The sequence below is a fragment of the Macaca mulatta genome, chromosome X (assembly GCF_049350105.2).
Source record: "Macaca mulatta isolate MMU2019108-1 chromosome X, T2T-MMU8v2.0, whole genome shotgun sequence".
Lineage (NCBI taxonomy): Eukaryota > Metazoa > Chordata > Mammalia > Primates > Cercopithecidae > Macaca > Macaca mulatta.
The window spans coordinates 126,907,536-126,921,326 of NC_133426.1; the positions used below are offsets into that span (position 1 = coordinate 126,907,536).

General features: G+C 39.3%; 1 long non-coding RNA gene across 1 annotated transcript; it reads right to left on the reverse strand.

The window, feature by feature from the left end:
* Window positions 1–7,475: 7,475 nt before the first annotated feature.
* Window positions 7,476–11,646, reverse strand: LOC144338815 (uncharacterized). Its single transcript, XR_013413207.1, has 2 exons — window positions 9,877–11,646; window positions 7,476–7,947 (listed from the first exon to the last, which is right to left on the reverse strand). It is a non-coding gene; the product is annotated as an uncharacterized LOC144338815 (long non-coding RNA).
* Between the last annotated feature and the right edge of the window lie 2,145 nt (window positions 11,647–13,791).

Consider the following 13,791-nt stretch of genomic DNA (forward strand, 5'->3'; position numbering starts at 1 on the left):
TCCCTCCTTTCTCCCTTCCTTCCTCCCTCCCCTCCCTTCTCCTCCCTCCTTCCCTTCCCTTTCCCTCCTTTTCTTCCTTCCTTCCTTCCTTTCTCCCTCCCCCTTCCGTTCTCCCCCTCCCCTCCCCTCCCCTCCCCTCCCCGCCCCTCCCCTTCCCTTCCCTTCTCTTCCCTTCCCTTCTGATACTGTCTTAGAATTTTGTATGAGGTTAATAATCATCTTATAAAATGACTTGGGAAGTGTTTCCTTCTCTTATTTTCTGGAAGAGATTGTGTAAAATCTTTTTCAAATGTTTGGTAGAATTCTCAGTAAAACTACATGGGTCTGGACATTTATTTTTTTGAGAGCTTTATAGTTATAAACCCAATTTATTTAATGGTTATAGGACTATTCCGATTATTTTATATTGGTTCAGTTTTGATCATTTGTGATTTTGTGTTTTGTGGCCTATGGTTTGAAGAATTGGTTCATTTCTTCTATGTTGTTGAATTTATGAGCATAAAGTTGTTTACAGTATTCCTTTTATTCTTTTTTTAAACATTTGTGGGTACACAGTAGGTATATATATTTATGGGTACATGAGATGTTTTGATACAGGCATGCAATGTGAAATAAGCACACCATGGATAATGAGGTATCCATCCCCTCAAGCATGTTTCCACTGAGTTATAAACAATCCAGTTACACTCTGAGTTATTTTAAAATGTACAATTATTAGTGACTATAGTCATCCTATTGTGCTATCAAATAGTAGGTTTTATTCATTCTATTTTTTTTTTTTGACCCATTTACCATTCCCACCTCCCCACCAGGCCCCCACTTCACTTTCCAGCCTCTGGTGATCCTTCTATTCTTTATGTCCATGAGTTCAATTGTTTTGATTTTTAGACCCCAAAAATAACTGAGAACATGTGATGTTAGTTTTTCAGGGCCTGGGTTATTTCACTTAACATAATGACCTCCAGTTCCATCCATGTGATTGCAAATGATAGGATCTCATTCTTTTTATGGCTGAATAGTATTCCATTGTGTATATGTACCACATTTTCTTTATCCAGTCATCTGTTGATGGACGCTTAGGTTACTTCCAAATCTTAGCTGCTGAAAACACTGCTGTGAGAAACACAAGAGTGCCGCTATCTCTTCAATATGCTGATTTCCTTTCTTTGGGGTATATATACCCAGCAGTGGAATTGCTGGATCATATAGTAGCTCAATTTTTAGCTATCTGAGAAATCTCCAAACTGTTCTCCATAGTGATTGTACTAATTTACATTCCCACCAACAGTGTACAAGGGTTCCCTTTTGTCCACATCTTAACCAGCATTTGTTATTGCCTGTCTTTTGGATATAAGCTATTTTAACTGCGGTGAGATGATATCCCATTGTCGTTTTGATTTGCATTTATCTGATGACCAGTGATGTTGGGCACCTTTTCACACGCCTGTTTGCAATTTATGTCTTCTTGTGAGAAATGTCTATTCAAATCTTTTGCCCATTTTTAAAAAATAGATTATATTTATTCTTAGAGTTGTTTGAGCTCCTTATATACTCTGGTTATTAATCCCTGGTCACATGGGCAGTTTGCAAATGTTTTCTCCCATTCTGTGGGTTGTCTCTTCACTTTGTTGATATTAGGTAAAGCAAATCGTCTCATATATATATATGTGTCCTCAAATATTATAAACATTTTTAAATTTTAAAAAAGTAATTTAAATAGTTTTAAATTTTTAAAAATTTAAATAAATGGTATCACAGTGGATGTATTTTCCTGTGCTTTTTTGCACACCATTGTTTTAGACATTTATCTGTGTTGATACATATAGTACTAATTCATTCAACTGTTATATAACACTGTATTTTATAAATGTAACACAATTCATCCATTCTGTTGAACACACATAGCTTGTTTCCATTTTTTTTTTACTCATTACAGACAAAACAGAAATAAACTTTCTTGTAGATTTCTCTTCAAACATAGTGTGAGTTGTATATCCTAAGATTAGAATTACTCAGTCATAAGATGTGGGCAGCTTTGATCTTACTAAATATTACTATTGCTTTTCAAAGTAGTTGTGCCAATTTATTGTGCCATTCCTACCATAAATGAGATTACATTGCCCATCACCATCATCATCTAATGCTGTAAGGCTTTTCCATTTTTGGTAATCTGATGCATGTGAAGTACGATACCTTACAGTTTTATTCTGCATTCCTCTGATCATAATGAGATTGATCTTATGAATGTATTGGTCATTCGGGTTTCCTTTTCTGTGAATCCCCTATTCATATTTGCTCGTTTTTGAACTTACCTGTTTTTCTTATTGACTTATGAAACCTATTTATATTTTCTGAATATTAATCCTGTGTTTGTTATATGCACTATGAGTATCTTCTCCCAGACTGTAAGTTGTCTTTCTGATTTGTATGGGGCCTTTTGATTAGTTATATTGGAACTATATCTACCATATTATTTTTGTGCTTTGTATTAACTTTGCTTTTTCTAAGCTTCTTTCGTTCTTTCCCTGTTTCAATGATCATGTTTCCCCCTTCTACTGGTTTGGATGTTACACATTCTAATTCTTTTAGAGTCACCCTAAAAATATATTTTTAAATTTATATACAGTATAATTTATTTTTGTTGTACAGTTCTGACAAATGCAGAGCTGTGTGAACACTACTACAATTAAGATGCCAAAGAGTTTCATCATGCCTCAAATTCCCTCTTAATACCCCTTTATATATCCCTCCTTTCACCCCCACCCATGCTAATTACTGATCTGTTTTCCACTCTTAGTTTTGCCTTTTGCGTAATGTAATGTAGGAATTATACCGTATGTAGCCTTTTGACTTTGGTTTCTTTCACTTAGAATAATGAATTGCAGATTTGTTCATGTTGTTGAATGTATCAACAGTTCATTCCTGTATATTGCTGAGTAGTAGTATTCCATTACACAGATGTACCATTATTTACCCATTCACCAGTTGAAGGACATTTGGGTTGTTTCAGGTTTTTGGTAATTATAAATAAAACCACCATAAACATTTACATACAGACTTTTGTGTGAGAATTAGTTTTCATTCCTCTTGGAAAATACCTAGGGGTGGGATTTCTGGGTACCCTTAAATTTTAATATGCATACAGTCCAAAGTTAGTATCTTTATTCCCCTTTTGAATAAAACAAAGATCTTAATACATTTTAACTCCAAACTTTTATCTTCCGTCTTCCATGTTAGCTTGTCTAGTATTTTAGTGCTACTCTTAATTATAATCTTCCCCAACAAAATCAGTAATTTTTATTTTTAGCCAATGCTTATTTAGGTATATGAATATATTTTATCAATCACTTTGGTCATCATTGCTTCTTGCATCCCACTCCTTTCTTCTAAAAAGCACATTTTAGGCCAGGCGCAGTGGCTCATGCCTGTCATCCCAGCAGTCTTGGAGGCCGAGGTGGGCGGATCACTTGAAGTCTGGAGTTCAAGACTAGCCTGGCCAACATGGTGAAATCCCATCTCTACTAAAAATGCAAAAATTAGCCAGGTGTGGTGGCAGGCACCTGTAAGCCCAGCTACTTGGGAGGCTGAGGCAGGAGAATTGATTGAACCAGGAGGTGGAGGTTGCAGTGAGCCGAGATCATGCCATTGCACTCTAGCCTGGGTGATAGAGCGAGGCTCTGTCATAAAATTAAAATAAAATAAAATAAAATAAAATAAAATGTACATTTTAATGTTGTGCTTTAGAACAATAAATCAGAAATTAAATTAGCAGAATGTTCTAGTGTTATACTAGAGCCTGATATCCCCAAGATACTCATTCCTAGATGACAGAATCTAGTGATCTGTTTTAGGTAGGAATTATATATACTGGTCTGAAATAATCTTTTCTTGTTCCTTTTAGTTGCAAAGGAAGTGACTCTCCATTTATTAATTCCTACACGAGAGGAGGGTGAAAAGGCTAATATGGGCCTCATGCATTCAAAGAGGTTTGAGGTTTTCATACTACTCTTATCTTTGGTTAAAACATTTGACCTGTTTATATCTAATTTCCTCTTAAACAATCACATGCAAAACCATATTGATTAAGTAGGATACTTGAAATTCCTGAATGTTATATAAATTATGTTAAAAATTTAATATGTTTGAAAGATAAAGAGGAAAATGCTTATACAGTTATCTTTCTGCCTCATAATCCTTAACTCAAAGAGGAATTAGAAATAAACCTTTGAAAGATGCTAACTCCATAGTCTGAATTGCTGCTTGTGTTTTAGGACAGAAGTCTAATTCACTATGTAGGCCTGAGTCTAAGAAAATTTGTCTTTGCTTCTCACTTGTGTTATCTTTTAAAAATCCAGCAAATTCCATACTGCCCTTTTAGGTATAATGTTAACCATTATAAATAATCTTTTTTTTTTTTTTTTTGATAAGAAGTCTCACACCGTCACCCAAGCTGGAATGCAGTGGCATGATCTCGGATCACTGCAACCTCCGCCTCCCGGGTTCAAGCGATTCTCCTGCCTCAGTCTCCCGAGTAGCTGGGACTATAGGCACATGCCACCATGCCCGGCTAATTTTTGTATTTTTAGTAGCAGGGTTTCACTATGTTGGCAAGGCTGGTCTCAAACTCCTGACCTGGTGATCCGCCCACCTTGGCCTCCCAAAGTACTGGCGTGAGCCACCGCACCTGGCCTGAAGACTCTTATGACCACTTCTAAAAATGCTTTCACAAGATATTCACACACCAATGATTTAAACAAATCAACAAAGGAAAAATGTCTTTGTACTTAATAAAAATTTCTTACTATCTGCCAAATGTTTAAAAAAAATAACTTCTGATATATAGGCTGGGCGCGATGGCTCACGCCTATACTCCCAGCACTTTTGGGAGGCCGAGGTGGGCAGATCACTTGAGGTCAGTAGTTCGAGACCAGCCTGGTCAACATGGTGAAACCCTATCTCTACTAAAAATACAAAAATTAGCCAGGCGTGGTGGTGCATGCCTGTAATCCCAGCTACTCGGGTGAATGAGACAGGAGAATAGCTTGAATCCAGGAGACGGAGGTTGCGGTGAGCCAAGATCATGCCACTTCACTCCAGCCTGGGCGACAGAGTGAAACTCTGTCTCAAACAAAAACAAAAACAAAAAACCAAACTTCTGACATACAGTTAATGAAAAGAAAATGCATTTATGCACAGAAGGGATTTTTAAATTAACACAAAACAATTGAATATCTAAAAGCAACTCACACTGATATTTATATTGCTTTCAACTTAAGAATGTCTCATTGGCTATTTCAGACTAAGAAATATGAGAAAGATTTCATCTCTAAATAGGCACACAATGTATAAAGATGTACTTTGGGACAATAACTACATAAAGGAGGAGAGGTAGAGCTGTATAGAAGCAGTTTTTGTATACACTATTGAAGCTAAATTAGTATTAATTCATACTAGTTTGTTGTAAACTTAAGATGCCCATCATAATCCCCAGGGTAACCACTAAGAAAAAAAAAGATATATATGAAAAGAAGCCAGGTGAGGTGGCGTGCACCTATACTTCCAGCTACTCAGGAGGCTGAGGAGCGAGGATCACTTGAACCCAGGAGCTCTAGTCCAGCCTGGGTAACATAGTGATACTTTGCTTCTATTAAAAAAAAAAAAAACGCATAAAAGGAAATGAGAAGAGAATCAAAACGATATACTACAAAAAAAAAAAATCAAATACAACATAAGGGGAGATTTACTCATCCTTCCCTGGTTGGATGTATATATGAGGCATATAATAGTCCCCCCTTATAAGCAGTTTTGTTTTCCCTGGGTACAGTTACCTGTGGTCAACCATGGTCCAAGAATATTACATGGAAAATTCCAGAAATAAACAATTCATAAGTTTCAAATTGCATGCCATTCTGAATAGCATGATGGAATCTCATGCCATCCTGCTCCATCCCACCCAAGATGCAAATCATTCCTTTGTCCAGTACATCCATGCTGTATACACCACTCTTTAGTCACTTAATAGCAGTCTTGGTTATCAGATCAACTGTTGCAGTACTGCAGTGCTTCTGTTCAAGTAACCCTTGTTTTAATTAATAGCCCCAAAGCACAAGAGTAGTAATGCTAGCAAATTGTTACAACTGTCCTATTTTATTGTTGCTAATCTCCTACTGTGTCTAATTTATAAATGAAGTATAGGTATGTATTTATAGGAAAAACGTATATATAGGGTCTGGTACTATCTATGGTTTCAGGCATCTACCAGGGGTCTTGGAACATACTCTCATCAGATAAGGGGGGACTGCTGTACAAGCTATTAAACTGTTTTTCTCTTGTGAATCTATCTTTTGTTACAGGAGCCCATCACAACTAAAAACTATAAAGGGTAGAGAGAAAATTACCTTTCCTCCCGTAGAGTTTCTGGTGATGAGGATAGGATCTCTGGGGTACCCTGCTCACTCTGGAACCTGCCAATGGGATCCTGGGGAAACTGACAGAAGGTGGCTAAGGGTAAGAATTCTTACCAAAGGCAACTCTCCTGGATCTGTCTGTAGCACCTAGTAGAGAAGACGAGGGCAAACACTTTTCTTTGCTCCTTACTTTCTAACTTTTGATTAGCAGGAGGAAAACATCTGTACGAATTGATTGTTTTGGATTATGACTCTGGCTTGATCCGAGACAGCTTTTGCTTTCCTGTTGGTCTCATCTTGTGTCCTGAAAGCTTAGCTTGGCTTTCTACCTGTCTGGGCACACAGGTTATCAAGCCTGTGTTTGCAGGCAGCCAACTGAAAGGTTGGCAGCCCCCAGTAACATGGCCGGACAGAAATGGGGGTTGTACCCTACTTGTATCTAGGGTCCTACCAACTGTTGCCAGCTCTCAGGGGGTTCTCTGTCTTTTGGCTATCTCTGGGAGTGGCTCTGGATCTTGGGGGCGGGGGGACTGTATCTTTGCACCCTCTATGAAGACACCTCTTATACCCACAGTTAAGCCATTAAAGGCTTATTGGTGTTGGTCAAGTCACTCGATAAATATACCTCTGAAAATGTCCCCAGTGGGGTGACATGAATTGCATGCCAGGTTCTGGACAGAAATATATAGTTAAAAATTAATCAGGCTGCCCTTTGGCCCACTTTCCTCTTGCTGAAAGTCATGTAGTACTAGACATTGACTATTTGCATTCCCATTGTTCCTATAGATAGGCTCTCTGACATTGGAATCATAAGGCTTTTGTTTAAAGACTGCTTAAGATATTCTTTGGATCCTGAATTCCAGTGGAAAGGCTGAAGCCAACCAGTTTCAAGACCCTTAGAGAGGAACCAAATCAGCATAAGAATATACTTTTTTCTTTTTTTTAAGATAGAGTCTTGCTCCGTCAGCCAGGCTGGAGTGAAGTGGCACAATCATAGCTCACTAAAGCCTCAAATTCCTGGGCTTAAGTGATCCTCCAGCCTCAGCCTCCTTAGTAGCTGGGGCTACAGGTAAATACCACTACACCCAGCTAATTAAAAATTTTTTTTTGTAGAGATGGGGTCTTCTTGTGTTAGCCAGGCTGGTCTCGAACTCCTGCCCTCAAGCAATCCTCCTGCCTTGGGCTCCCAAAGTGTTGGGATTATAGGCATCAACCTGGACAAGAATACAGTTTCTTCATCTCCGTGTCCTATGACTTCATCGTGCACTCTTCAACCAATCAACAATCTCCACACTTTGGCCCACTCCAAAACCCTTTAAAACCCTAAACTCGAATTCCTTGGGAAGACAGATTTGAGGTTTCCTCCAATCTCTTTAATTGTCCTACCATTAAACCTCTTTCTTGGCCGGGTGCAGTGGCTCACACTTGTAATCCTAGCACTTTGGGAGGCCGAGGCAGGCGGATCACTTTAGGTCAGGAGTTTGAGACCAGCCTGGCCAACATGGTGATACCCCGTCTCTACTGAAAATACAAAAATTAGCTGGGCGTGGTGGTATGCGCCTGTAATCCCAGCTACTCAGGAGGCTGAGGCAGGAGAATCGCTTGAACCTGGGAGGCACGGGCTGCAGTAAGCCAAGATTGTGCCACTGCACTCCAGCCTGGGCGACAGAGCAAGACTCCGTCTCAAAAACAAAAAACCAGAAACCTGTTTCTCTGCTGTAACCCAGCGTCTCAGCATATCGATTTGCTGTGTACATTGGGCAAGAAACCTACTATGGTTACACATTTGGTTTAAAAGAAAAAAAAAAAGGAGTTCAATTCTGCCAGGAATATTCTCTATTCTTTTTGATCCTGCTCCTCCCATGGAAACCTCAGTCAACTGAAATTCCTTTCTCAAAATCCTGCAAACTATATGCTCTGCCAACTCTGGCCACCTCCTTTTTGTTGACACAATTTTGTTAATAACTTGAAACTTCATTGGCTTCTTCAGAAAACTTAAGATCTCCCCAAACTGGTGCTAAGACCTCTTCCTCCCCATTGCTTCTGCTCCTCCTTCTGTCACTTTCGATCTTTAATTCAGTTCCTTTGAACCTTGATCTGTTCCCCCTCCAAGCCCCAATCTCCTCCATCCTTCTGTCCACCACTCCCAGACCTTTTACCTTCCCACTCCAGCCCCTTAGTCTCTTGAAGTGTAGAACTCGGGCTCTCAAAGGACTTAGGGACCTCCAAAAGCAATTACCTGAGGCTAAAAAGAAAAGGAAGGCTAGTTAGAAATAGGCTGGATATTTCATCCACTCCGATGGGCTTTAGAGGTAGACAACCGCTAGGTGTCTCCTCAGTCACCTACATTTTAGTCCATAGCCTCCTAAGACTGACCTCTGGAAACAGGCAAATATGCTACAAAACTCCTAGGAGAGAACTTTCATCCTTTCTCTGTGTCTTTGAGATGTAAAATTTCTTCTCTAGGGCCTGAGGGCTATCTCTTTTCAAATGAAAATTTCAAGGAGATGACTCTCACCTGAAGGAAAAAAAAGGAGCTGTTTGGAAACTGGGCAAATGAAGAATCTTGTCTTTTCCACAAATACTTGTAAAAATCTTTAGCCATCTGAGTAGGTAACCTTAACTTACTCTATCTGCTAGAAACACAAATTAGATACAGCTATTCTCTTACAAACTAGTGAGTTTCATGTTATTGTACCTGATACATGGCTAAATTTTCTTTTTTTTTTTTCTTTTGAGACAGAGTCTTGCTCTGTCGCCCAGGCTGGAGTGCAGTAGCTGGGTCTCGGCTCACTGCCAGCTCCGCCTCCCGGGTTCACGCCATTCTCCTGCCTCAGCCTCCTGAGTAGCTGGAACTACAGGCATCTACCACCACGCCTGGCTAATTTTTTGTATTTTTTAGTAGAGACAAGGTTTCACTGTGTTAGCCAGGATGGTCTCGATCTCCTGACCTCATGATCCGCCCGCCTTGGCCTCCCAAAGTGCTGGGATTACAGGCGTGAGCCACCGTGCCCGGCCCTGATACATGGCTAAAATTTTTAAATGAAAGCTGTAAAATCTGTATCCGTATGTTTATGTATGTCTCTGTAGATATGACATTTTTCTATCCCCATGGTATTACATAGTTTGTAAACAAGGTCTACTTCACTGGCTTTAAGAAAAACAAACTTGGCTGGGTGTGGTGCTTAGGCTTGTAATCTTAGAACTTTGGGAGACCCAGGCAGGATTGCTTAAGGTCACCCTCAGCAACATAACGAGACCCTCGTCTCTACAAAAGAAAAATTTAGCTAGCCATAGTGGCTTGTGCATGTAGTCCTAGCTACTTAGGAGGCTGAGGCAGGAGAATTGCTTGAGGCCAGGAGTTCCAGCCTGCAGTGAGCTATGATCCTGCCACTGCACTCCATTATAAGCAACAGAGACCATGTCTCACAAAAAAAAAAAAAAAAAAAAGCTGGGCGTGGTGGCTCACGCCTGTAATCCCAGCAGTTTGAGAGGCCGAGGCGGACAGATCACCTGAGCTCAGGAGTTCAAGACTAGGCTGGGCAACATGGCAAAACCCCATCTCTACAAAAACAAAAATTAGCCGGGTGCGGTGGCTCGCGCCTGTGGTCCCAGCTACTTGGGAGGCTGAGGCAGGAGAATTGCTTGAGCCTGGGAGGTGGAGGTTGCAGTGAGCCGAGACCCAGCTACTGCACTTCAGCCTGGGTGACAGAGCAAGACTCTGTCTCAGGAAAAAAAAAAACAAGGACAGAAAGATAAACTTAGATAAATTAAGTATTCTCTCAGAAAACAGAAGAACTAACCCAAATGCTTTTCAAGTTCACTTGACTGGTAATCTTTGGTAAATAATACTGTTGGTTTAGTTTATAAAAAAAAAAAAGACAATGCCTTCAGAGTTGTCAGCATCAGCATTAAATATAATGCAGACACACAATTTTTATTCTATCTGAGTTTACTAGTCGAATAAGCTTATGTTATTTCTACCAGATGTTTATGGTTATTATAATTCAACCATGAATAAATGTATAAGTAAAAATGCAGTATCTGTTACTTCCTATATATCAAGCACAGCAGTGAAACAAAAACCCATGAATTTAAAAAGAAACACACACAAAAGACGGCAGTAATAAAGCTATTAAGGAACAAAAATATATGACATATAGAAAACAAATAACAAAACGACAGAAGTCCTTCCTCATCATTTATTTTAGATGTAAAAAAAAGTAAACTTTCCAATTTCAAAAGTCAGAGACTGGTAGAATGGATTTAAAACCAAGATCTAATTATAGATTGTCAACAAGAGACTCACTTTAGGTTGTAGACACAAACAAGTTGAAAGAGAAAGGATAGAAAAAGATATTGCAAGCAAACCAAAAGAGGGCTAGGGTTGCTCCACTAATGTCAGATAAAATGGACTTTTAAGTAAAAAAGTGTATTATTACAAGAGACAAAGAACAATAATATATATTGATATAGGGGTCAATCCATCAATAAGGTATTAATAATCATAAACACAGACACACCTAACAGTCCCACTATATATGAAGTAAAAACTGGTAGAATTGAAGGGAGAAATAAACAGTTCTACAATAATGGTTGAAGACTTCAATACCCCACTTTCAATAATGGATAGTACTAGACAGAAGATCAACAAGGAAATAGAAAAACTGAACAACGCTACAAACCTACTCAGCTTGGTAGACATATATAGAACATTCCACACAAAACAGTAGAATATACGTTCTTCCCAACTCCACATGAAACATTCTCCAGGACAGACCATGTTAGGCCACACAACTATCAATAAATTTAACAAGACTGAAATCATACACTATCTTCTCTGGCCACATGGAGTTAATAGACCAGGTATGGTAGCTCTTGCCTGTAATCCCAGCAATTTGGAAACCATACACTATCTTCTCTGGCCACATGGAGTAAATAGACCAGGTATAGTGGCTCTCGCCTGTAATCCCAGCAAGACCAAGATGGAAAGACTGCTTGAGGCCAGGAGTTCAAGACTAGCCTGGGCAACATAGGGAGACCCAATCTCTACAAAAAATTTTTAAAAATTAGCTGGGTGTGGTGGCATGCGTCTATAGTCCCAGCTACTCAGGAAGATTGCTTGAGCCCAGGAGTTTGAGGCTACAGTGAGCTGTGACTGTGCCACTGCACTCCAGCCTGGGCAACAGAGCGATACCCTGTTCTCAAAAAAAAAAAAAAAAAAAAAAAAGAAGAAGAAGAAGAAAAAAGAAAAACATAGAATAGACTCAAGTTACTAAAATCAGAAATGAAAGTGGGATATTACTACTGATCTCGCAGAAGTAAAAAGGGTGATAAAAAATTGCCATGAGGCTGGGCACAATGGTTCATGCCTGTAATACCAGCACTTTGAGAGGCTGAGGTGAGAGGATTGCTTAAGAGTTTGAGAAAAGCCTGGGCAACACAACAAGACCCCATCTCTACAAATAATAATAATAATAAAACTAGTTAGGTGTGGTGGTGAATGCCTGTGGTCCCAGCTACCTGGGATGCTGAGGTAGAATTGCCTGAGCCTGGGAGATCTAGGCTGCAGTCAGCTATCATCGTGCCACTGCGCTCCAGCCTGGGTGACAGAGTGAGACCCTGTCTCAAAAAAAGAAAAAAGGATTGCTATCGACAACTGTATGCTAACAAATCAGATATCTAAGCTAAAATTGAGGCGGGTGGATCACAAGGTCAGGAGATCAAGAACATCTTGGCCAACATGGTGAAACCCCGTCTCTACAAAAAACCCACAAAAATTAGCCGGGCATGGTGGTGTGCACCTGTAGTCCCATCTACTCTGGAGGCTGAGGACAGAGAATCGCTTGAACCTGGGAGGCGGAGGTTGCATTGAGCCGAGATCGCGCCACTGCACTCCAGCCTGGGCGAAAAGAGCGAAACTCCATCTCAAAATAATAATAATAATAAAGAACAAATTCCTAGAAATATACAAATGACCTAAAACTGATGCAAAAAGAAATAGAAAATCTTAACAGACCTGTAAGGTACTAAATAATCGAAAACATCCCCCAAAAGAAAAGCCTAGGACCAGACAGCTTCACTAGTGAATTTTCTTTTTTTTCCTTCATCCTCTGACTTTCACACTGGTGAATTCTGTTAAAGAAGAATGACCACCAATCCTTCTCAAAGTCTTCCAAAAAACAAGACCAAACGCTTGACAGTTCATTGTATAACACTAGCATTACCCTGATACCAAAGCTGGACAAAGATACTGCAAGAATAGTACAGATCAATATTTCTTATGAATATAGATGCAAAGATCTTCAAAAAATAATAGCAAATCAAATCCAACAACATACCAAAAGGATTATACAACATGACCAAATGGGATTTATGCCAAGAATGCAAGAGTGATTCTACATATGAAAACAAATCAATGTACTACACCACATGAATAGAATGAAGGAAACCACATGATCATCTCAATTGATACAGAAAAAGTGTTTGACAAAGCTGAACACCCTTTAATGATAAAAACACGCAGAAAGCTAAGAATGAAAGAAAACTTCAGGCTGGGCACAGTGGCTCACTCCTATAGTCCCAGCAATTTGGGAGGCCAAGAAAGCAGATCAATTGAGGCCAGGAGTTCGAGACCAGTCTGGGCAACACAGTGAGACCCCTGTCTCTATTTTTTTAAAAAAATGTTAATTAGACAGGTGTGGTAGCAGGTGCCTGTAGTCCTAGCTACTTGCGAGGCTGAGGTGGGAGGACTGCTTGAGCCCAGGAAGTAGAGGCTGTAGTGAGCCATGACTGTGCCACAGCACTCTAGTCTGGGTGACAGAGTGAGACTCCATCTCTAAAAAACTAAATAAAAGAGAAATAAAACTTCCTCAATAAGATACAGGGCATTTATAAAACACCCACAGGTAACATCATACTCAATGATGAAAGACTGAAAGCTTTCCACCTAAGAACAGAAACAAGTCAAGGATGCTCACTTTAGCTACTTGTATTTAACCCTGTTGAAATCCCCACTCAGAGAAATTAGGCAAGAAATTGAAGGCACCCAAAATGGAAAGGAAGAAGTAAACTGTAGATGGCAAAAACGCTATAAATAGAAACTCCTTAAAAATCCATAAAAATTCATAAGAGCTAGCAAACAAATCCAGCAAAAATGCCGGATACAAGATAAACATGCAAAAATCAGTTGTATGCAGTTGTATACACTGGCAATGAATAGCATGAAAAGTAAATTCAAAGAACAATTACATTTATGATAGCACCAAAAAGAACAAAATATTTAGGAACATAATTAGGGAGATACAAGAAAAGTACACTGACATGTATAAAACTTCACTGAAAAAAAATTTAAAGATCTAAAAACAGAAAGACATCTTTTGTT